This window comes from Polypterus senegalus, chromosome 1 (genome assembly GCF_016835505.1).
Source record: "Polypterus senegalus isolate Bchr_013 chromosome 1, ASM1683550v1, whole genome shotgun sequence".
Taxonomy (NCBI): domain Eukaryota; kingdom Metazoa; phylum Chordata; class Cladistia; order Polypteriformes; family Polypteridae; genus Polypterus; species Polypterus senegalus.
The window spans coordinates 87,510,784-87,537,070 of NC_053154.1; the positions used below are offsets into that span (position 1 = coordinate 87,510,784).

Consider the following 26,287-nt stretch of genomic DNA (forward strand, 5'->3'; position numbering starts at 1 on the left):
TTCTCAAAATAACATGGACAGATCTCCAAACCACCTTGCAAATGTTCACAACAGAATGGCATTTCTCATTGATTTCATCAAATTGCAAATGCCTTAGTACATGTCTCAAGTGTCTCAGTGCATCTTTGCAAATGGTTAAGTACAAGTAGCCTGCAGTTAGCACAATAAGCCCACATTTAGCACATTTTCCAAATAAATAGATCTTGCTGATCTAAACTGATTAGTTGATTCTCAGTCTAATGGTTGTTCTCTCCAAAACATGTCAGCATGATTTCATCGTGTAAGTCATCATATGCACAATAGTCTGTTCAATTGTCAAAATTAGTCAAGAACATAATACCATGAACACCATATATGAATTTCTTGGAACATTTGATAAATTCATGACAGTAATTGACAATCAGGTGAAATTAGAACTTGACCAACGAAGGAGGAGTTTCCCACATCTCAGATGACCAACCAAACAGTTTGTTTAGTTACCTGACAGGTGCTGTCTATTGTTGTGAATGCTGCCAAACGTGTATATATAGAGCTTGGCTAGGGCCAGTACCATTTGAACATGGAGGTACCTCACCAAGTAAATCAAGAAGGGCAACCTCCTGCTCGAGGAAGAAGAGGAGGAGGAGGAGGAGGAAGAGGAAGAAGAAGAAGAGGCGGAGGAGGAGTGAGGATGCGTGGTGGTGGAATAGGGGGAAGAGGCCGAGGAGCACGAAGACACCATGCTGTCCCGGATGAGATTCGGGCCACAATTGTAGACCATGTGGTTAACCATCGCCTGACAATGGCAGAGGCTGGGCCGAGTGCAGCCTAATGTGCCTCGCTCTACTGTCTCCTCCATCATCCAAACCTTTCGCAGGGAAAACAGGTATGTACTCAGTCAATGATGGAGTCATTACAGTATACAGTACTGTGCATACTGTAAAGCAAGACATGTATAAACTCTTCATTCCGTGTGTGTGTGTGTAGGCCTACAGTACTGTAATATATTACCTCAATGTGATGTTGCAATATGATGTTACAGTACAGTAACTCATTCTGTAACAAATACGGCATACATTACGAATTGTCATACAGTGTTGTCCTTTGACTTCTACGTCTAGGATTGGACGACAACCTCACATGGGTGGCAGAAGAAAACTTCTCAATGAACAACAAGAACAAGAGATCTGTAACATGGTGATTGCAAATAATGCTCTCACTTTGAGACAGATCCGTGATGCAATCCTTCAAGACAATGCCATATTCCAAAATGTCAACTCTATCAGCATCTCCACAATAGACCGGGTATTGAAGAAGCATCAGATGACCATGAAGCAGATTTACAGGGTACCATTTGAGAGGAATTCTGACAGAGTGAAAGAGCTGCGGTACCAGTATGTGCATGTAAGTCAGTTATTGGTTGTCTATTATAGTAACATTACAGTAAGCAGTGGTTCCCAATTTGTTTGGTTTTCAGTATCCTCTTTACCTTTAGAATCCAGCTTTATCTGACTACAGCATTTTGCCTAAAAACTGCAACAGTGTTTCTCCCTCTTTGTGTCAAATACTCCCTGCAGTGCCTCTGCATAGGCCTGTACCCCAGGTTTGGAACCACTGGAGTAGTGGCCAGTAGCAGGCTATATTGAACTTGTGGAGGAGAACATAGAACAATCCCATGTAATTTTCTATTTCTGTTGTGTATGACTCCTCTATATGACTGATTTGATTTTTTACTCTATTGTAGAGAATAATGGCATTGGAAGGGAATGAAACATCTCACATCCTTGTATTTGTCGATGAGGCTGGTTTCAACCTGGCCAAGGGCCGCAGCGTGGCGTAACATCATTGGTCAGCGGGCCACGGTGGATGTCCCAGGCCAGCGAGGGGGCAATTTAACAATGTGTGCTGCCATATCTGAGAATGGTGTGGCCACACACATCCCCAGTTTAGGCCCATATAACACTCAAAAGCTCCTCATTTTCTTGGACCGTCTTTATACACATCTGGTCCCAGAAAATGAGAGAGGTCTCGAAGGGCCTCACCTACCACACTATGTGATCGTGTGGGACAATGTAAATTTCCACCGTGGGCCGCTCATCAGGGCCTGGTTCACCACCCATCCAAGGATGCTCATGGAGCTACTACCACCATACTCTCCTTTCCTTAATCCCATTGAGGAATTTTTTTCCGCTTGGAGGTGGAAAGTCTATGAACATCAGGCTCAAGACCAGAGATCCCTGCTCCATGCAATGGATGCTGCATGTGAGGACATTACAGGGGATCAGTGTAGGGGATGGTTGAGACATTGCGCCGTTTCTTCCTCGCTGCATCGCAAGGGAAAATATCCGCTGCGATGTGGATGAGAATCTATGGCCAAACAGAGAGCAGCGTGGATGGCCAGGAGGATGAGGATGGTGGCCAGGAGAGGGACGGTGACGACAACAACCAGTGAAAGTTACCTTAGTTGTGAAACTTTATTTACTGTAAGCCCTACTGTAGGCTAGATATAATTTTTCTTGTTTTTTGTTTGTGTTTATATTTCGTACATGTACAGAATACTGTATACATTTTATGTACTCTAATGTATGGAAGTTACTTTATGTGTGTCAATAAAATGATTACAATTTCCTTGGAAGTAGGAGTGCAGTGTGTCTGATGTCAAACTTTGGAGGCTGCTCTTACTGTAAAATCCTTTTTTCAGTTTTATACATAATTGTATTCTGTTGGCTAGACCTCTGCCATAGTGACAAAACATCTAGCAGGTTATTTTGGAAAACGCACTAAGTGAATGCAAATGAGCCAACGCAATTGAGAAAGATCTTTGACATTTTGATGGTACTGACTCTTTATATGGGAAAGGAATCTATTTTGAAGCATGTATGAACAGTTTTGGGAAAGATATGACCTTTTGCTAGTGAGCTGTAATGTTGCGCAGAACTGTAAGACTGTTTGGCCAAATGATCTTATAGTTTTAAGAATGTAATTTCTGTTTCAAGAAATGAGCCAAACCAATCGAGAAAAACTGTAAAAAGTATTTCCAGATATACACAAATTTTAGAAACAATGAGATACACTAACTGTCTTACTGTAATCAACAGTAGCCAAAAAACACATCTTTGAGGGAAGAAACAGAAGTGTAGTGGAAATATAACAAAAAAGTCAAGAAGAAACATAAAAAAACAAAACACTCTTGAATGCGTCTGGAAGAAGCTAGCTTGTACAGGCTTCCAAAACATGTGAGAGTTAAATCAAACTTTGAATGACATTCCCAATATAAGCTCTCTGAGGACAGAGGCTGTGCTCTTATATCCTTTCCTCACAGTCATACATCAAGCAAAATGCTTAATAAAATTGTGTTTTCTTTTCACATGCCACAAAGCTCTTAGACTGTCTGGATTACAGAATTTCAGATTTAAAGGCCTGTTCTGGAGAGTGGATCGATATTACAACTCAAACAGAATACTACAGCTAGCACACCCCCTTGAACCTGGGACATTGATAGTCATGAAACTGAGGATGGACGGGGCAATGAGGACACATATCACAGCAAAGGCAGGTGTAAATGTAAAAAAGTGCATTTTATTCTGTGAAAGTGCCAACAGTGCATTGAAAGAGCTTCCAATAAATAAATCAATAAAAACATCTTAATAAAATCAGTCTTCTTGTGGAGGCTAAAAAACAATTAAATAAATTAGTTAAAATGGAGGGTTAAAAACACAGGATCTCTCCTGACGCCTCCTCAGCTCACCCTTCATAGTCTCCTCAGGCAGGAAGAGTCCTCCTTCAATAGGCGCACTCAACCCTTTAAATCAGACTTGTGTCCCAACTGTAATCCATTGGTGTCTGTGGGGACCTCATAAGCCCTGCTCCTTTCTTCCATCACTCAGTCATCAGCTAAGGTCACCTTGGAACAGTTAGTCTCTCCTGCTTCATGACCACTCCACCCCACCCCACCCCAGAATGCCACTGCTCTGCTTGGGGCATCATTCTCGACTGCTTGCCTCCTCTGCATAACAGCATCAACTCAGCCACGATCCCGGGGCACCACTTCCTTTCCTTACCATTTTTCCTCTAACCTCCGTCTCTTTCTCTTTTTTTTCTTTTGAAGGTACCAGTTTTTACTCATTTTTATCCAGATATTAGGATAAGTCAGACAAAATTATATTCCCGTCTTTTCAACTGTTCCTTGGCCAAACTCAAGTTAATGTTGCACAGGATGAATGTATTAGAAAAAAAATGATGCATTTATTGCCTAATTGTTAAACTTGATGCATATGTCATGTAATATATAAGCAAATATTATACTGCATATATATAATCTATATATGTGTTGTGGCAGACCTGGGGAGCAAGTGTGGTCAGAATGTTACCACCCCTGGAAAGCTAGGTGGCAGTCCCCCTGGGTTGCAGCGGTGCCTCAGACTCCCGCAGGGCTTCATGGGAGTTGGAGTTATCTACAGCCCTGTTGGGGTGCTGCCAGGGTTTGCTTCAACAGCTGCTGAGCCCTCTTGGGTGGGTTTTCCTCCACACCCCGAAGTGCTAACGGAAATAGGTCAACAAGCAGCTGGAGCACTTCTGTGAACGTTATAAAAGCAGCCAGCAGTCACTACTCCAAGAGTCAGAGTCAGGAGGAGGAGGAGGACAAAGCTTCCTGAGGAGGAGTGGAGGAGAAAAGAAAAGGACTGAGAGATAAAGAAAGAGAATAAGAAAGTAAAGAAAGGAAAATGTGTGATTGGGCTGTTGAGGACACTGTATATAAATAAATTCATGTGTGCTTTTCGGACTTGTGCCTCTAGAGTCTGTCTGTGTCGGGTTAGCGCATTATAGCGTCAATATATATATATATTTACATATAGGGTGAGTCAAAATTATGTTAACATTTGAATGGCGGAAACAATTTATTCACAAAACATACTTCATATGTGCAAGATGATTTACAGGAATGTCTCAACCTGTTCGCCATCATGTTCAACACATCAACCATATGTGGCACATAAACTGTCCACAAAAATTGTACATAAGTATATATGTAGCCGTACCATTAGTGTTAACATAATCTTGACTCACCCTGTATATGTATGTAATTAATGTGTGTGGCCGTAGCTATCTATACAAGTCACTTTAGAAGCTTCGTAATTAGAATAAAGATAGAAACTCAACTTAAAGTGACCTAAGTGTCCAGGGTGTTATAGCTGTTGTGAATTAAAAAGTAGTAAGCTTACAGTTAAATAATTTGTTCAACCTTATGCCAATGATGCTCAGTGGGAGTGAGATTAGATTCTTGGAACCATTCCACAACTTTGGCAGCCTTGCAGCAAGAAGCATCATTCTATTTGAGAAGCAGATGGATGTACTGCTGACATGAAGGTATGCACCTGATTGGCAATGACATTTCAATTTGTTGCATTACTCAGCTCATGTCAAAAGACTCAGTGTAGTCCACATTCTGCACCATTACACCACCTCCAGCCAACATTGTTAACATCCAGCTGCATAGACCTATGAATTTTGTCATAACGGTTTCTGTTATTGGACCAGACGGTGTTTTTCTTCTTCCCTACTGATAGCTGCTTATACCCTTCAGAGAGCTTTTGCATTTTGTAATATTTTTCTTGAATGTTTCTTTTTTAAGTTTGCTCCCATTGTTTTTTTAGCAATGGGCATATGACTGCTGTCATATGATTACACGTTGTAGGGTGAGAGCACACATGCATGGATACGTTACGTCATGAATGCCATGCAGACACAGAGACGTAACAAGATTTTCAGCTCTTCTGACTCAATTAGGAAGCCAGATGCCATAGTTTGACATTTCTTTCCACTTAAATATTTCTAGCCCTTTTTTTCGCAGGCTTGTGTTTTTTTTAGCACAGCAGCCATGAATTAAAATAAGTGGGATTTAGAATGTCATATTATGTCACACTATCTTCCGCGTTTAATGTCCATTTGCTGTTTTCATAACCTGCTTATTTACTTGGGTCTGTATTATTTTTCCCCCCAAAATGTTATTTTTATTGGCTTATTTGATGCTGAATAAAGAACAGCAAAGTAAAATCTGTTTTTGTTGTGTGTCACATGAGGTTAATTTTTTTATAACTCTGAATTTTGATGAGGTCTATAGTTATGTAATTATTTGTAAAACCATAGAAATTAAAGAACGTTTAAAGAAATTGTTTTTTTCTGTCTTGCTCTTTCACATGCCATGACTATTGGCATTATTGAATTCTGAATATCGGCTGGTCATTTTCAAAAGACCAGCATGGGTAATAGTAATGGCTGTTATTTACTGTGCAGGTTTGAAAAGCACTCCACTCTTTTTTGACCAGTATAACATATTAGCTTAAGATTGCAAAACATCCCACCTGCATATTACAGTCTGATGTGTGAATTATGTATAACGGCACCATGGCACAGTGGTTAACATCATGCTCTACAGATCTCATGAAATGATTGTTGTGGGACAGCCAAGGTATTACTGGCCTAGATGTGTTTTTTTTGTTGTTGTTATTTCTTATTGGTTATGTATTAATGAACATTGTTGTTTTTCATACTAATTTTATATTCTTGTGTTATGTTACCAGTAGGTTCAGTTATGTACCTTCTCTTCTTTATGTTGAGTCTATTGGAATGGGCTCCTGACATTACACCTGGGGAACCACTCTTATGCCGTTATAAACTTGCTACTACCACAATGCTTTGCTTAAGCATTTGTTAAATTTCTCTTGTTAGACTCTGTTTTGGATTTAAATTTGGATTGTACTTTATAAATGTTGTTTTCTTCAGATCTTCTTGTTTATGACTTGTTTTAGGATTATGATTTATGGATTATAGACTGGATTTGTTTAATGTGAAGGCTGCCTTTTTAGGCATATCCTTTTACTTTTCTTGTTTTTTGGATATCTTTTAATAAATCTTTAAAATGTAAAGGAACATTAGTTTTGGTACTTGTGGCCAGTGGTTTTATATGGTTCCCATCTCCCTTCTTGAATTTTTGTACTTTAGAAACCTTTACTCCTTTTTTTTTTTATATTGTGCAGGCTGAAAGTCGGCTTCTTGAGTTTGGGGTAAGGCTCACTTTGCTGATAGGCCTCAGGTACGTCTGGGGACCTGAGATCATAAGCTAGCAAGAATAGTGACAGTTGTCAGCCAATGTCTTTGTGTTGTTTGTACAATCTTTTGTGTTCAGGTGGGTTTTCTTTGGGTACTACGTTTTCCTTCCACATCCCAAAAAACATGCACATTAGGTTAAATAGTGGTGCTAAAGCAGTCCTGAATAAATGAGTGTTTGTGGGCATGAGTACATCATTGGGTCAATGGCTATACTGAAATAAACGAAGACAGTTCATCCTTAGAAAAATAGTGGATGGGTGGAAGATGGTTGGTGATATTACCATTTCAAAGAAAAGTGAACATTTCTGAAAGACAGAATACTACATATTAATAAAAGGCTTTAATCTCAATTAAAATTGATCAATCAATAAAAAGGACAACAAATAAAGGCATAGAATTTCATTCCTTTAGTCACTTTCAAGTTGACCGTTCTCTTTTTCACAATTGCATGAGTTTGTTGCATTCTTAAATACCAGGATTCAGGTCTGCTTTGGATATAAATGTATTGCAAGACATATACTTGTGTAAATCCACACACTCGGTAGTCCAACTTAGATCCTCAATTTAGCTTAACAGACTCTTTTTGTACTGCTGGAGGAACAGAGCTTACTGAGAACAACTGCATTCATAAATATGGATTCTTTAAAAAGTCGACTCAAAAAGCCACCTCAAAGAGGAGTCAAAACCAGGTCCAAACAAAATGTGAATTTAAGTAGAAAAAAATAAGGTTTGTAGTGATTACCCACTTAAAAAAAGTAGATTGAGTGATTTTTATAGTATGCACACACACACAAGAGGCCATTTCATAAAGTAAGGTGACAGATCTACAGTACTATAGTCACTTTGAACAGTCTGTACAACTTATTAGTATGTATCATTGTTTTGTCTTGGTAGAGTTGTATATTACTCTGCTTTCCCCTTTTGTATTATAAATGTGTAGCCTTTGTCAGAATGCCTCAAATCTCCCAGACTTACCACTGTTTATAAGGTATTGTACCATATAACTTCTCCCCACCTTCCCTTCTACATTTATAACCTCATGCAATTAGGTGTAGTGAAAGACAAGCAGGAGTTTAGCTACACTTTAAATAATGTATTATTGATAATAATCATAAATAATAACAATAAGCAAAGTGGAAGTGAACACTGGCAACCAACCATACAACCTGATAAATGCTGATGTGTAGTTTCAGGCAGCACACAGACTTGTGGTTACTTTAAATGTCTCTAGTTAAGGCATCATTTTTGGTAAGCTTTCTTCAGAACAGGCCACATGCCTGTCTCAATATGGCTCTTCATGGTAATGTTGTGACAGAGAGATGCTTCTGGTGATGTTTGTAAGAGAGATAGGGAGGGCTAAAGCAACCGAATGTATGCATTCTTTGTCCAAACCCTTACACCAATAGGGTGCTGTGCTACAGAATGGCCTCTGATTCAAGCCAATCCCAAACAGCCATACTTCAGACCAATGGGGCGCACAATACCTTTCACACCTGCCCCCAAAACCATTTGCTCAGCTGATGCTTGCCAGCTCGGTAGATTGAATTTCCTGTGAGGGTTGATTGAGACAGAATCACTTGCCAAACTGGTTTCAGGCACTTCCCCCAACCCTTGTGTAAAATTACAAAGACTCAGTCCTAAAAGTGTGTGTGTGGGGGTGTTCTTAACCATCAAACCATTGCTGTTCTTATCAATAATAGACATTAGTGTTATAAGTTACAAAAAAACACATACAAAATATTTATCAACTTATATGCAAAATTTCACACCACAACAATCATTATTTTGTAGGCCGTCAGAGAGTGTAATTTAAAGACTGCTGCTACGTACATCTTGAAGCATGGTCAGGTACAGAGCTGAATTATTATCATATATTAGAACACTTGTGGCTGGCTACTTTTGGAAATAACTTAGATGTTTTGTTGGGTAGTGATATTGTGGGATAATGTTAATGTCATACCAAATAATCATCAGTTGCTACAGCACTTTGCATCAGGCAAGTCATGAATCCTGGTTTTAGTATGCATAGAATGATTTTGGAGACAATTTGTCTAGTTTACTTGATTGTTTTGATTGTTAACCAAAAGCAACATTAGATTTGTGACCTCATCACAGTGCATATTTTTGCTGGTGTTTCTGATGGTTGCCACCATTTTAACTCATACAATTGTGGCCATATTGTTTCTGGTTAAAACACCTATTACATATACATGTTACGTATATCATCCAGATGGTATTAAAGATGGTCGTGTAGTTCCTTGGCATCTAAATTTCTAAAATTCAAATACTGCATGCATACTATAGGATTAGGATATTTTGTTTATTTTTTACTCTGATTTTAATTCTCACTGAATTTAGCAATTTTTTTTAATGGAAGTAATTCCATTACTTTGATGTCTTGTTTGTCTTAAGAAAATGTCTTGTTTGTCTCCCTATTGTAACTCATCTCCTTGTCCATTCTTTTTTCATTCTCTTTCTCTGGTACTTGAAATTGGTTGCAAACTCCTTAGAACATGTAGGGCCATCCACAACAAAGTCCAACCCTCACATTAAGTCACTTACAGTACTTCTGTTGGCCCTTGAAAAAATGATTTACAGATCATGTTATTGTAAGGTTTGTCCACACTTCTACATTTTCATTTAAAAATGTGGTTCTTAAATGAAGGGCAGCATGGTGGCACAGTGGTAGCACTGCTGCCTCGCAGTTAGGAGACCCAGGTTTGCTTCCCGGCGTGGAGTTTGCATGTTCTCCCTATGTCTGCGTGGGTTTCCCCCGGGTGCTCCGGTTTCCTCCCATAGTCCAAAGACGTGCAGGTTAGGTGCACTGGCGATTCTAAATTGTCCCTAATGTGGGTGTGTGTGTGTGTGCCCTGCAGTGGGCTGGCACCCTACCCGGGGTTTGTTACCTGCCTTGCGCCCTGTGTTGGCAGGGATTGGCTCCAGCCGATCCCCGTGTCCCTGTAGTTAGGATATAGCGGGTTGGATAATGAATGAATGGATGGATGGTTCTTAAATGAAAACCATCTCAGTTCACACTAGCCTTGGTAAATCATCCTTATTTGGACATACACACTTTGGTGTTAAAATCCTTTGTTAACCATGTGATTTATCGCAAAACTTTATTGACCAGTAAATTGCATGTATGCAGTATTCAAATGGTACAAAACTCAATTTAAATGTACTGTATACAGATAACAACACAAGTGCCAAAAGCATCTCCTCTGTGTCTGCAATGCTAGAATACGGTTTTCTTCCATGAAGGGTGACCAGTCAGAAAATGAGATGTTGCAATGAGCAGGATCCAATCAGGGAAGGGCTACATAACAAGCATGAAACAAATCCAAGCTTGATTACAAGTGTGTGTTTTCAAAATTCTACATTTTCACCCATATATGTCTTGAGAAATGGCTGGAGGGGAAATAAACAGTTAAAAGAAAACCCTATTTTGTTTAGCTTAATCCAATTCACAGTGGCAGGAGTGGATCGTGTCAGCAATGGGCACTAGGCAAGAAGTAATTTGGATGGCAGGTCAGTGCATCACAGGGCACAAAACCACACCAATGCAGAGTCTATAATCCATCTACCATACATTTCTTTGAGGACATACGAGTAAAACCCTTGCAAACACTAGCAGAACATACCAACTGCACCCAGTCAAAAAGCAGGAATGGAATTTGACCTCAAAAATGCTAAATACTTGAAGCTACCATACTAATCATTATTGCAACCATAAAAATGTTAGGTCATATTTATGATATTACTGATCTGAAACCAAACTGATATGATACCAAATACTCATTCTAGCTACAAAAATATTGATAGAGGTTAAATATATATATGAAAGCTATGAAAAGGTAGGCTACATCCTGACAATATTTTACCAGTGAACAAACTAGGCCTTGCATAGAAGGCGCCTCCACAATAGTGCCAAAATGTAAGTAGCTGACCAATCGGAAAATTGGGAAAATAATAATAATAAGGACAGTCAATCATACAACCAGTAGAAGCAGAAACAGAGCAAGTGTACTTAAAGCTTCCGACAAAGAGCCAAAGTCAATAAATATAGTAACCATGAGCACAGCATTTACAGAGTTAAGAGCTATAAAGGGAAAAGGGAACAAGAAAAAGATAACTTGCCTGTCTGAAGTGAGAATCAGGCTGATGTGATGATTTTGTTACAGCTCTCTTCAAAAGGTTCTTCAGAAAAATGTATTGTTAAATCTGAAGAAGAAATTTTTAGATTTAAAGAGTAGCAACCAAAAGGCACAGCATCTACAAACTGCAATGGTTATATTAAGCCTGGGTACAGGAGTCAATGATTCACGCATCTCTTGAGCTGTGCATGAAGGGATTACTGCAGCAAAATCAAAGCAACTGATAAGTTAACAGCACTGACTCCTGCTTCTGTGACTTAGAGTAACCATTTTTGTCAGTCTGCTCTGTAAATGTACAGAAACTTGATGAATTAGTATAGTGAGAAAACCAATCTGTATATTTTGTGCTTATTATGAAAATTTCTGCTGATATTTTGTAAATGTACCTTTCTTCTTCTAGAAAAGAAAAGATGAGACTCATTCAAAAAAAAGTTAAAAAGTAAAAATGCTGCAAGGGAACTTAAGAAAAAACATAAAAACTGGGTTGATAGAATCCCAAACATCAGAGTGACAACTGTGATTGTGAAAATAAAATATATAATAATGATTAGCTTCTCTTGGCAAATAGACTTTGTGAAAATAAAACCTCATATATATATTTGAAAAAAAAAAACCTTTCTGTTCAGGAAATGTTAATAGATTACTTTGTAAATAATTATAGTATTACACAAAATCAGTGTATCACTCAATGTTGTAGAGGTTATTGATATACAAGAGATCTACATTGTGAATTTATTATACATTGATGGAATGAGGATTATAATGTGTGATGTAGTGGATAAGGCATAAGATTTTAAATCATATGGTTTCCAGTTCAAATCCCACCACTGCTTTACCGGGTTACCCTCAATAAGTCATTTATTTGCATGAGCTCCAACTGTAAAAAAATGTATGTAACAAACTAGAATGTATCTTGATCTTCCCAAAGATGTCAGCCAAATATAAAATAATAATGCATCTCATACACACAAACAGTGGGTATGTAATCAGCTGACTGGTGGGTTTGGGTGCTCTGATTATGGTGCTGTGCACACACTGATGCAGTGTTATAGAACTGATAACTGTGAATGAAAGATCTTTTATATATCACAGTAATACATGTTTTCTGCACCATTATGCAATTCACTATGCATAATTTTTCTTTAATTTAAACATTATGTAAGACACATAACAAATACTCTTGCTCCTTATTTATATATTCAGACTGTGTCAGGGAGTCACTGGTAAATTGCTGCACTGAAAGCTTACTATATCTGGATACAGTTGATGTCAAAAACTCCAGGAAACTTGATTTGGTAGTTTACAAGTTTTGCATACTTCCTGGGAACTTTCAGTGTTTGTGTATGAATAAAAAAGAGATATTGATATTGACTTGAATGAACCAATCAAAAGAGACTTGGGCAATGAAGCATAAACATCTATGAGCATGATGACCATTTTTTTTGTTCTTTATTTCGCCTTATACAATTTCTCATATTAGGAATTTGTTAGTTTTCGCATACCCCTTGAGGTCAAAGTGCAGGGTCAGCCATTGAACAGCGCCCCTGGAGCAATTGCAGGTTAAGGACCTTGCTCAAGGACCCAGCAGAGTAGAATCTCTTTTGGCAGTGACGGGGATTTGAACCGGCAACCTTCATTTCACAGAGGTTTGACTATTTAGCGCGCTTAGCTATTTGACAATGGTCTAGAAATTGTAAATCTCTGAAGTAACATCAAATCTATCAAAGTCAAAAAGAAAGCAGTTAAGTAGGTTACCAACTGGACAAAGTCCTGCAGCTTTGGCTTCACAGTGTCAGTGGTCAGCACAGGGATAGTGACGCACCAGTGAAAGGGATGGCGAGTTCCACTTGCCCTGTATTTGCTTCTACTGTTTTGTCATGTTTTCATCCATAACAGTGTTTAATTGTCAAATGCAACTTTGTGATTAAATATGTTTTGAAAACAGAAACACAAAAATTAGATTTGATTAGATTAGAGTAGATTCGATTAGATAAACGTTATTAACCCCATGGGGAAATTCAGATGCATACAGCAACAGAAACACAAAAAAACAAAGATACAGACTGATAGGTCAAATAACACAGCCAATAGGTCACTCAATAATGTGTAGAAGAAACATATATTATTGCTGCCCAAAAGCTTAATTAATTTTAGCAAAAATGAACTATATCATATCAACTACTTTACGCACCTTCTCTCACCCATGTTCTTTTACAAGAGACTGTTTTATGTGAAAGCAGTCAACCTGTCTGTGAAATTACCAGGTCATCATATATGTGTGAGTGACGAAATTCCTGTAAATTCCTGGGATGGATCACTGAGAATTTCATGGCTTTATCTTTCATGGTGTCTTTTTGCTGTCTATAAATGTGCTCAAATGTAGGCTGTGTCACTCAGCATTACTACAGGCTAATTGCAAAAACATCAATTATCACCCTAACATGAGCTATCAATTTATAATACTGTTGTTTAGTTCTGTAAGCATTTAGTTGCTGTTATTGCCCATGAATATTATTAGCAGCCTTTAAATACTAAATATTAACCTCACAAACACAGGGGTGGGCTCAGCAGGTGGTATTTGGACATTTGTATGGGACTTATAAGAATTGGTAATGTCCATTCTATTACTGACAATGAAGAAATTGGCAGGTCTGAGTCACTGTATTGTAAGTCTACACCATACAGATTCATGAACAACTGGTTAATCACAAATGCCAATTTAAAATGCCAAGCCTCTTAATGAATGGCATGGCTAAGCAAAGCTCTAAATTTCCAATTACCCATTTTCTTTACTAATACATTTTATATGACTGTTGCTTTATGCGTTAGTATGTGTTGCATACTATCAGTGATGGAATACTGAACAGGTCCCTATGAGGTGCCTGTTCCTCGGTCCTGATGCTTCTTTCTTGTTTAGGTTGTGTTTCAAGATATCAAGAGACACCTCTGATTCAAACTCACCCTATCAATAATTTTGTGATCGTCTGCTCAGATTCCTGTGCCAAATAAAAGAAATGTTAGGTAAGGTTTTTTTGATTGAGGGAATCTTGCATGGTTGCGACTGAATTGCTATCTGCCTGATAGTAATAAGCACTTTATCTGTTGAGGCTAACATTATAAAAACTCTAAACAGCATATAATCAGTTCTCTTAAATAAAGCCATGGATAAACTACCACTTGCTAGCAATTTTCTATGTTCTTTTTTTTTCTACTTGCACTTAAAATTTGCTTATACCGTACAGGCTACAAAATATCACAGAGAATTATTCCACACTAATGTTAACGGTAATTTTAAAAAGTTACACATTTAATAAAAAACAAAACCTTTTTCTCCTAGTAATAATAATAATTAATGTAGCTTTTCAGTGCCTTTTGACATTTTTCTGTTTTTACCATACTTTGCATGTGTTTTTTTCATTGTATTGCCTTCTCACAACCGTAAAACAGTGCTTTTTGTGGTGGTGTTACAAAACTAAGCATTTCAGCAATAGTCCTAAGAAAACAAAGCCCTTGGCAGCAACTACACTTGCAAAGCCAATAAATTCTCCAACAGAATTTATACTGGAAATGTGGAAAGATCTGGCTAGAAATGAAAAGTATAAACGTTCAGAGAAACTTGATTGATTCAGAAGATTTTGTTCTGTAACTAACTGGGAGTCAGCAGTATTAATAAAATTGCTTAATCGTGTTCCTTTTTTTTAGAAGCTGGAACCATCAGGATGGTTCTGGATACAGTGAAGTCCCGCAAACATCTCAAGTGCAGAGAGAGAATCACACTGGCAGCAGAAGAGGTCCATCTACCAGAGTGAGAATGCAGGGGCCAACAGGGTACAGCATACCCTGCAGAAGGGTACCCCAGAAGGCTGTTAGGCATCAGCTGGGTTTAGTATTATATGTTCTCCTAGGAGGCCATTCACTCCAGTTTTTAGTCAGCAATGGGAGACAACACAGCTTGGAGCACAAGGACCAGGTCATTGTGATTGAATGGACAGCAGAGCGGTTGTTTTGGGGGTCCTCTCAGTTTTAATGGCAAACAAAGGTTCAGGGGTGTAGGATGTAGTATGCATTAAACATAATCAATAGTACATTACTGTGATTTAATCTTTAAATGGTTATAATGATACATGTGATTTTTTTTGCTATATTTATATATTTTACATAAAGATTTAGTTTGCATCTTGTGAAACACATATACTGTATTAGGGACTAGTACTAAGAATAGCAGGCATGGTATGAGCACAAAGACATTGGACCTTCAAATAAAAAACAACTTCTAATCTAGATATAAATGAAGGTTCAAGTGCAAAATCTTTTATATAACCAATAATTTGCCAGAATTTTCTATTTAAAGAGATAAAGATAGGAAAGACTGGGTGTATTTGGAGCTATTATTAATTGGACTATTGTTTGTAAGTAACATTTCATCCCAGGTCCTCTTTGCTTGGAGTTCACATGCTGTCTCTGTGTCTGTGTAGTTTTCCACTAGGTGTTCCAGTATCCTCCGACTGTCCAAAGACATGCAGGTTGGACGGATTAGCCATACTAAATTGACCCCAGTATTTGATTGAGGTGTGTATGTGGGTGGGTGTGTGTGTTCACCCTGCAATGGACTGGTGACCTGTCCTTGGCTTGTTTCTGCCTTGCACCCTATGCACCTGGGATAGGATCCAGTACCCCCCACGAACCTGTTCAGGACTAAGTGGGCTAGGTAGTGACTGACTGGTAGGAATAAAGCAATCATTATACCATGTTGCTATTCACTTGCGGGTTGCCTAATTGTCCCATGGAAGAAAAGAGAGTATTATCCATCTATTGTCGTGCATGCATGCTAGAGGATCGGCTTAAAGCTCACCTAAGGTGTGTGGTACCACCCCAGAATGAGAGGGGGTGCTGTCACTAACAGTCTTGTCTCCTTTTTCTCTTCAGCAGAATCGAGAAACCATCACTTGAGATCAACGGAACCAGAGAAGCAATCAGGATATGGCTGAAGAGCCAAGACCTCAGCCACAAAGTCACTGTACTGACAGTTGGTAGTCCACATCCCTTTCTGGAAGTCCATGGCTTCAGGGTTGTTGTTTTGCCAGTTAAGATGGACTTTATGATACACCCTGACTTGACTTTTATATTTAAAATGCCATTTTGAATAGGATTAAGGCTGTGTTTTATCCTTGAAGAATAAAGCCCAGTAGGATTGTGTTATTGAAGCTACAATGGATAATGTTATGGGGAAAATGCAAATTGTATAGCAGGTGGTCTTGTGAGTTACCTTACATGTAATATTATTTCTCCTTAATGCTTCAAAGACAATACAAATCCTGTTAAATATTTAGTGAGCAGTGCAAGTGAGAGCCAGAGGGGTAGGGAGCTGCAGGAATCTGACGCTTGGCAGCTACTGGCATGATAATGTACACTTATAATACTGCTATGCAAACATCAGAATCAACTGTCTGATGAGTGGAATTTGCTGAGGGCATTGGCAGGAGGAGAGTATACAAGGGCTCCTTCGGAGTAGCTCCATTAATGTACTACCTTAAAGTTCACAAGAGTCATTGACATTATCTACAGTAAATAGTCTCATTTTAAATAGTGAATTAAACTCATTTTTTTATCAGCAGTTCTAATGTTTTTCCTGTGAAGCCTGTCTATTATGGAGATGCATTTTTCAAAGGGCCAATCAGCTATGAATAGTATGCCAGTTCATCATGTGGCACATTTGGACAAATACCTGTACAATGGGCTTTTATGAATTATTAGTCAACAAATCAGAATGTCTGTGAGTGAGCACTGGGACATAACCATAATCCTGGGTACAAAGGGTAATTTCAGAAGACATTCTGCTAAACTGAAGTCCCAGTACCATCAGTTGAATATGCTACTTTTTGTGTAACGTCTGGCTATTTCCTTTTCTGATCTGAACTGCTCATGTTTATAAAAACATAAAATATGCAATAATACTTTATGCAGCTTTAGTTGAAATTACTTCCGATTCTAAGTATTCCAAAAAACACTATGACATCTCAGATCCCAGTCAAGAACTTGCATGTTCTATCTCTGGATAGAAGGATTTACATGTTAGGCTAACTGGTTGATTAATTTTGTGTGTGTGTGTGTGTGTGTGAGCCTGCAGTGGACTAATGTCCTGTCCAGGTCTGTTTACTGATTTAATCCTAATGCTATTGAGTTAGGCAGATTGTTTGAATTGGTGGCTTTAAGTTGGCCTAGTTTAAGTTAGCATGAAGGGTGGGTGGTGTCTGCTCTGCACCTCAAGCAGCTCTATGATTAAAATCTAATGAAATTAGTCATTATTCACTGTACATTTAAACATGCTTTAAGATGTGGACTCAAGGAAAGAACATTTAACATCTTCTTATAAAATATGCTACTGTGGCTGTCCATTTGTCTGTCCAGTATTTTAAATCACCTGTAGCTCACAAACCGTTTGAACTATTGACCTGAAATTTGGTACACATATACAATGTGAAGTCTACTATTTGCTTTCGGGGTGATGATTGACCTTCAAGGTTATTCCTCTTTTGATTTTTATTTTATGTTATTGTGGAATCAACTCTCAGCAGAGGCCAGCAGGGTGGCCGTGTGAAAAATGCGTATGGGAACCATTCTCATCCCTACCACCTTCGCCGTCATTTCCCCTACCTCTTCATATCTTTAATCATTCTTCAGGCAGATTAAAGACTTAAGTGCCAACTTAAGCGAAAAAATTAAGAAAAATGTATTAAGTAATTGCAACACAAAAACTGACTTGATCAGTTTTAACACGAAAAGCCGCTAGGGTGGAGAAAAGAAGAGCTGCCCAGGAAGCAACAAGCGCATCAACCTCTGAGCAAACAAATGCTAAACAGAAACAGAGAAAGAGTCTGAAAACTATGAATGCTCAAGTCTAGTGCATTCACTGCACGTTATCGTTCAGTGTGCCATTACTGGTAACTAGGATAATTTCTGTGAAAACAAATACTTGCATATGTTTAATATTCAATAAGCCTCTCTGTCTAGCTGACAAACTTAAGATATTTGAATTATTTAATCATTTCAGGCAGGTCCATACAATAAGCTATCCATTTCAAACCTTGGGTTATGGGTGTCCAACAGCCTATGGCTGACAGCATAAGGCACAAGGAAGGGGCCAAACTGGGACAGAATTTAGGGTCATCTCTGGAAACACCCAGATACACATCCATCTAAGCTTCCTTATACTAACTGCAACTAAAATAAATGTGGCATGGCCTGTGATTTACAGTCAAGTAACCTGACATACAGTGGGATGCAAATGTTTTGGCAACCTTGTTAATAGTCATTATTTTCCTGTATAAATCGTTGGTTGTTACAATAAAAAATGTCAGTTAAATATATCATATAGGAGAAAGACACAGTGATATTTGAGAAGTGAAATTAAGTTTATTGGATTTACAGAAAGTGTGCAATAATTGTTCAAACAAAATCAGGCAGGTGCATAAATTTGGGCACCACAAAAAAGAAATGAAATCAATATTTAGTAGATCCGCCTTTTGCAGAAATTACAGCCTCTAAACACTTCCTGTAGGTTCCAATGAGAGTCTGGATTGTGGTTGAAGGTATTTTGGACCATTCCTCTTTACAAAACATCTCTAGTTCATTCAGGTTTGATGGCTTCCGAGCATGGACAGCTGTCTTTAACTCACACCACAGATTTTCAATTATATTCAGGTCTGGGGACTGAGATGGCCATTCCAGAGCGTTGTACTTGTTCCTCTGCATGAATGCCTTAGTGGATTTTGAGCAGTGTTTCGGGTCGTTGTCTTGTTGAAAGATCCAGCCCGGCGCAGCTTCAGCTTTGTCACTGATTCCTGGACATTGGTCTCCAGAATCTGCTGATACTGAGTGGAATCCATGCGTCCCTCAACTTTGACAAGATTCCCAGTCCCTGCACTGGCCACACAGCCCCACAGCATGATGGAACCACCACCATATTTTACTGTAGGTAGCAGGTGTTTTTCTTGGAATGCTGTGTTCTTTTTCCTCCATGCATAACGCCCCTTGTTATGCCCAAATAACTCAATTTTAGTTTCATCAGTCCACAGCACCTTATTCCAAAATGAAGCTGGCTTGTCCAAACATGCTTGAGCATACCTCAAGAGGCTCTGCTTGTGCTGTGGGCGGAGAAAAGGCTTCCTCTGCATCACTCTCTCATACAGCATCTCCTTGTGTAAAGTGCGCCGAATGGTTGAACGATGCACAGTGACTCCATCTGCTGCAAGATGATGTTGTAGGTCTTTGGTGCTGGTCTGTGGGTTGACTCTGACTGTTCTCACCATTTGTCGCTTCTGTCTATCCAAAATCTTTCTTGGTCTGCCACTTCGAGCCTTAACTTGAACTGAGCCTGTGGTCTTCCATTTCCTCAATATGTTCCTAACTGTGGAAACAGACAGCTTAAATCTCTGGGACAGCTTTCTGTATCCTTCCCCTAAACCATGATGGTGAACAATCTTTGTCTTCAGGTCATTTGAGAGTTGGTTTGTGACCCCCATGTTGCTACTCTTCAGAGAAAATTAAAGGAGGAGGGAAACTTACAATTGACCCCCTTAAATACTCTTTCTCATTATAGGATTCACCTGTGTATGTAGGTCAGGGGTCACTGAGCTTACCAAGCCAATTTGAGTTCCAATAATTAGTTCTAAAAGTTTTGGAATCAATAAAATGACAACGGTGCCCAAATTTATGCACCTGCCTGATTTTGTTTGAACAATTATTGCACACTTTCTGTAAATCCAATAAACTTCATTTCACTTCTCAAATATCACTGTGTGTGTCTCCTATATGATATATTTAACTGACATTTTTTATCGTAACAACCAACGATTTATACAGGAAAATAATGACTATTAACAAGGTTGCCCAAACTTTTGCATCCCACTGTACCTGGCAACATGAACAGCAACTGCAGTTGGCAAATCTGACATGCCCTATGACTAGAAGTTATGTAATGTGATAGTGAAAATAAATAAATACTATAAAAAAGTCACATTATAAGTACCCAGATAGAATGAAGTTTAAGTAAACCTGCAGCTTATAGTAGATGTTTGGTTGTGGTGGTCACATAAGCACTGTCCTTCGATTATGGCAGTTTTATTAATTTGATTTACTAATTAATTACTGTGTTCTGTTTAAAGGAACTGGTTGGAACTAAGAAAAGAGTTTGAGCAGACAATCAATAAAAAGATACAAAGGTCAGAATTAGATACTACAGTATGTTCATTGTTTTTTTCACAGATAAAGTAGTTTGCACCATGAAATTAGTACTGCTTTTTAAAATCTCCCAAACCATTAGAAGTTTCAGTATTTTAAAATGTAAAAATATACAAGTAAAACTAGACCCAATTCATAAGAAACAGCTTAAATTGCTTCACTGGTTACAGAGATAACTGTGTCCATGGATGTATGAAAACAGCTTAAAAAACTTTGTAAATAAAGTGCATAAAAAAAAAAAAGGAAAAATAAAATTCAATTTTAGCCAATTAATTGGCAGTGATGTTGATGTCAAAAACACACATGCCTGGCCTGGGGACAATGCATTACCTCTATCTGAAAACCAACAGAATTAAGGATTAGACATTAAAAACACATGCATGATGATGATGCCATCACAGGGCCTGGATTGTGATTTGAGAGTTCTTTTGTGACCAGAAAAATCTAATTCTATCCCACCAGCAAAAAGTGCAAAGCAGGAGCCAACCTTGGATTAAGTGCTATTTTTGGATTGCATACTCACGCACATATCCAAATGCACTTGTAAGGGCCTTAATTTGGAGACATTAACTAGCTTAACACGTATGTTTGGGATGTTAATGGAAACTGTGAGCATCAGGAGGAAACTCTATACAGACACAGGGAGAACTAGCAAAATCTACACAGAGAGTGAGTGAGGAGGAATTTGAAGCCAGTCTTCTGGAGATGGGAAGCAGCCGGTGACCCTAAACAAAATCCAGTATTGGTCAAAAGAGTAAACTATGGAAACCTCAAAATTATGTAGAAGTGGTGCAGTCACTTGCATTCCAATAATGAGCAACATTACAGCAAATGGCTACAGCAAGGGTAATACCCCACTGTCCTGTGTCAGATATTTACCATATGGGTAAAAAGTGATGACCTCTGTCTGGAAACCTATAACTGCATTTTCTTTTACTGATGCAAGCTGTTTGACAAATGACAGAGCAAAACATCCTCAAACTTGCTTAATCCAATTCTCGCAGATTCAAGTGCAAGGTAGGAAGCAACCTTGGACATGACAACAATCCATGTGGCCCTCTTTTACACACACCAAGGGCAATTTTGGAGTTTCTAACTCATCTACAATGCACATATCTGAGGATGTGGAAAGCAAAACACACAGAAAGACAAAGAGAGCATGCAGCCTCCACACAGAGAATGACTAGGTGTGGGATTCCATCCAATATGACTGAACCACTGTGTCGGATCAGTGAACAGTCTTTTTGATTGCAAACATAGTGACTTGTTATCTAAAGGAAGGGTGATGACACCTCAATGTCTTTCCATATTGGAAGAATTTAAGGACAACTATATAACAATAATTAAGAAGTACAGGCAGGTTAAGTGGCTTATCCAGAATGACTTAGTGAGCCAGATTTGAACCTTTACCCTTGTGTGTTATGGTCTTGCTGCTGAGGTCTCATGTATCAAAGCATTTAGCTCTCAGGCTTATAAAATTATTCACTCTATCCTGTCTGACGTCTAGTTTATCACTGTCCAAAATAAATTAGCCAGTGCACATTTCAGTAAGTTGCTTTCAGATAATGAGCACGATAAACACAGACGGATACAGCAGGAGTAATTCCTGATTGTCATACGTCAAATGATTATCTTATAGGTCAAAGATTATGAACTGTCCCAGAAGGTATAACTACGCTTTCTTTAACTGATGCAAGTTGTTTGATAAGTAACAACTCAGACTTGCTTAATCCATATTTTAACTCCCGCAGCCTTGCAAACAAGGTATAAGCAACCTTAGGTGTGTCACCAGTCCACAGCAGGGCCCACTTTTGCACACACCAAAGGCCAATTTTGGAATTGCATGCTTATTTATCTATTATGAACATCTCTGAGAATGTGGAAAGCAAAATGCACACAAAGAAACGGGGAGATTTTGCAGTCCCCACACTGAGAATGAAGAGGTGTGGGGTTCAAATCCAAAACACTGGATCTGTGAGGCAACAGTGCTAACCAGTACACTGCTCTGCTTGATTGGGAACAATTCTTTTGACTTCAATAATAGTCACTTGTTATCCAAAGGATAGATGATGACACTTTAATGTCTTCACATATTGGAAGAATTTAAGAACAAACTACAGTATATAACGATAATTAAAAAGAACAGGCAAGTTAAGTGGCTTATCCAGAATGACTCAGACAGCCAGATGAATGATTTGAGGCTTTACACTGGTAAGTTATGGTCTTCTTGCAGAGGTCTCATTATATAACAAAGCATGTAGCTCATAGTTAGGCCTAGAAAAATATTCACATTATCCTCTCTATTTTATTTCATTTATGACTAAACACTCAATAAGCACATCCTTTGTATTTGCATGTGCATGCAATTGACGGTTGACTCTTCACAAAACTTACTAGAGGCATTTAAGTTTGAAAAGCTTAATGCCAAATGAAGGAGCAATATGAATAAAAATGATCAATACATTCCTGTGTGCTACAAGCCATGATTCAAATACACATTGCAATGAATCTCTTGGAATGCTTTTAGTTGTACAGAAGGAGAGAACAAAGTTGTCTAATTAAACAAGAACTTCCATTGAAAACTGCATTTGTCCCCGATTTGAAAACTAGTTGGACATATAATCAAAGAAGAGAATGTGCAGCCTCTTGCACTAAAACGTTAGCTCTCTTTGAGCATAGTCTTTTTTCATGATGAATGCCTCTCCATCTCTTGGTTTCTGGTAGAACTGATTGTGGAGTGTATAAAGTGTAACAGGCCTTTGATTTGAATCATGCACTCTGGTAATCTTCAATCACTACTCTGTCGTCTCATGGCATTTGCAGAGAGATGCTTGTGCTTTAAAGGGGTTAGCCCTAAGAAATGCAATACACAGGGACTCTGCAGCTTGTGAAGGTGATGGCAGCGAAATAGGTTTTTCTTCAACAGTAACTGTTCTTCAATTTGATGTCTTGCAAATGGTCCTAATATTACCTTTTAATGAATAATTTGTTTTCACTTTGTGATCTTTAAAGTGGCCGTGGTGCGGTCCGCATGCTAACACTTTGTTGCCTAGCAATCTGGTTGACAAGTTCAAGATGGATCACTTTAAAAAAATAAATAAATAAAACTCTCTGGTGATAGGACATGCAAAGTAGCATACCAACCCTCCCTACAGGGCATACTTTTCATTTATTGTAATAAATATGTGAAATCCAGATGAAAGACAGCCTATAATAAACCAGTTCAGCCTCCAGTATTTAAAACTGGCAAGACCTTCACATATCCATTTAAATTTCCAGTATACTTTCCCACAACCCATCCTCTTGTTCTGCAGTTTTCATTAGGATAGGGAGGTCCAGTGACACCAGCCTCAAGTAGACTGTACCCTTTAAGGTTTTTCAGCCAAACTGATATGTTAGCTGTCTTTCCATGTTTGATCTCCTTTTCACCAGTTGTTCAAACTGCTTGTCTTGTAACCTCAGCTGTCCAATTATGAATTAAAATTGAATCCAATACATGCATACATTTTGTGACGCAAACTAACATGGATTTAATCCTGACACTGTATGAGTTCGGATTCAGTAAGCCACATTGATTCTGGGTAGCAAAATAGGAACACACATGAGAATAAGCATCTGCACTTCCAACATTTTTAACATTTGTATTTCTTCATCCACATGTTAGTATATGTGCTTGAAAAGAAACCTAATTACACACATCTTAGAGACATTATTTCAATTTCAAACCATTTCAGTAAATTCAACGATAAGGCAAAACCTTCATATTTCGACATCCTGAAAAGCCCCTGATCTACCTTCCAAAACTGAATTTGGCATCATTGTCTATAAAGAAATTAGCCAAACTGCTTCATGACTGCTTTATTGTGTATGTAGCTCTTGTAATATCAATGTCTAATACTGGAGAGAGATGTCTGGTTTTATTTTACTTGTAGTCATCCTTTTTTTAACTAAACTCTTACATTTTGACATGAGCTGGAGATATCCATTTTTAATTTTGTTATTCTGATACTTGGAAACACTGCCAGCTGTGCTTAATACTCTCTCTCTCTATATATACCTTTTTATATATATACACACACACACAAACACACTCTATGACACATTACATACAGTACATGAGATCTGGTGAATGATCATCTCACCAACAAGTACATAAAACTATAATCATCTTTTATACAAAACAATAATTTAAATGCCCTTTTGTCATTTTTCATTACAACTGAGAGAAGAGTGAGGAGGATCACATCTACCGGCTTTAAACCCAGTAGCATGTCTCCTCACAATACCAGAAAGAGAAAACTCTTGAAGCATTTTGGACGCTGCAGTCAAATCCCTGTATGTGATGGCGCTATAAGAAAAACATATGAAGTAGGTTGGATTATAATCGAGATCATTTTGATTTTATTCATCTATTCGCTTATTTATTCCATTAGACAGGAATAAATTGCCACATAGTAAGTTGTAAGTGCACTCACGCTGACAAACTGAAAGGTTCATTGCGCTAGCTAAAAATATTGTACTTGGTCAATGGTACGCTTTAACCCAAACATTCATATTGAAATGGATAGCGATTTGGGAAGAAAGAGTCGTAAAATCTAAGTAAGAGGCAGAGCTTAAAGTCCGTTTCGGAAATACATTTCTTTAAATAATTAAGTCTTACAAGTTATGATTAGTATAAATAGCACAATAGCTTCTAGACCGGTTGTAGAAATGTACGGTGTTCTTTTAGCCCACATGCTTTGGTTGCACAATGGAGCAGCATTTAAAAGTGGATCTTTCCGACGCACAGCATGTTCTTCGACCGCATGGCTCGTTTGACTCTTGGTAATATACAGACATCAGACATAAGGTGTTATTTATATATTTATCTTACCTTACAATGTGACGATAATAGCAGCTAGTTCCTACAATTTCCTTGTGTTCTATTTATATTTTCGCTGTTCATAATATAGGGTAAAGTCACAAATCACCTCGTCTGAAAATCCTATTCTGCAATATAGCCGATCTAGAGCACTAAGCATCCCTTGACGCGAGATATGCCACGGAGCGGTGTCGGAAAGCGGAGTTTGGCCGAACTGGGTGGTGCAGCTCCCTTGCGGAGAGCGTGGGAGAGAGGGAGAGAAAAAGAGAGAGAGAGAGAGATAGAGAGGGAGAGAACAAATGTGTGTGCGCGCGTGTGTGTATGTGTGCTTTATTTGACGTGCATGCATGTATGTGAGAATCTGCTACTCAAGATGGATAGTGAGCAAATGTAAAGAAATGCGGTTTCTTGATAACCGAAAAAAACGAAGCTGCTTGCTAGGCTAGAATAAGTTAGCTCCTTCACGCCACCATCGCTGTCAAACGCACAGATGCGGTGGACATCTGCGACGCACTATGGTGCGGCAGTTTAAAATGCTAAATTAGATCAACCTGTCGAACATAAAAGCAATGCCTTCACGTGGAAATCCATCTAGTTGATTTGCAGCTAGACTTTAATTAGCGAAAGGCTGCTTTATTTAAAAAATAGTAAAAGATTATAACAGTCTGTTATAAATGTGATGATACAAACAATCACATGCAGAGATACATCTTTAAATGCTGGACAAACAAACAGACGTACACATTGCTTTGAGACGTGTTGTAGTTTATGTTCGGTTTTGGCAGTTCACGCATACCATTGGACATGCTGAACATTTATGGAAGAATGTACTTTACTCTTCAAATCGTGCGAGTGGCAAGGGCTCGTGCAACAAGGCTTATTACCGTCACTTTCTGTAAAAGATGATTATGCCTCATTAACTGGGTCTGACCTTATCCTTTTT

The 26,287-nt window shown here is 38.4% G+C and overlaps 1 protein-coding gene across 2 annotated transcripts in view; it reads right to left on the reverse strand.

Moving 5' to 3' along the window:
• The window catches only part of LOC120528763 (ankyrin repeat domain-containing protein 34A), a 131,361-nt gene extending 105,820 nt beyond the window's left edge, over nt 1-25,541 (reverse strand). Inside the window, exons 1-2 of one of the 2 annotated variants that reach the window (XR_005633593.1) lie at nt 25,357-25,541; nt 11,227-11,310 (exon numbers count right to left, since the gene is read on the reverse strand). The gene's annotated coding sequence lies outside the window, so the exon portion shown is untranslated. Of the gene's footprint in view, nt 1-11,226; nt 11,311-25,356 lie in introns of those variants that run through there. The other variant, XM_039752907.1, reaches the window with a different exon arrangement.
• Between the last annotated feature and the right edge of the window lie 746 nt (nt 25,542-26,287).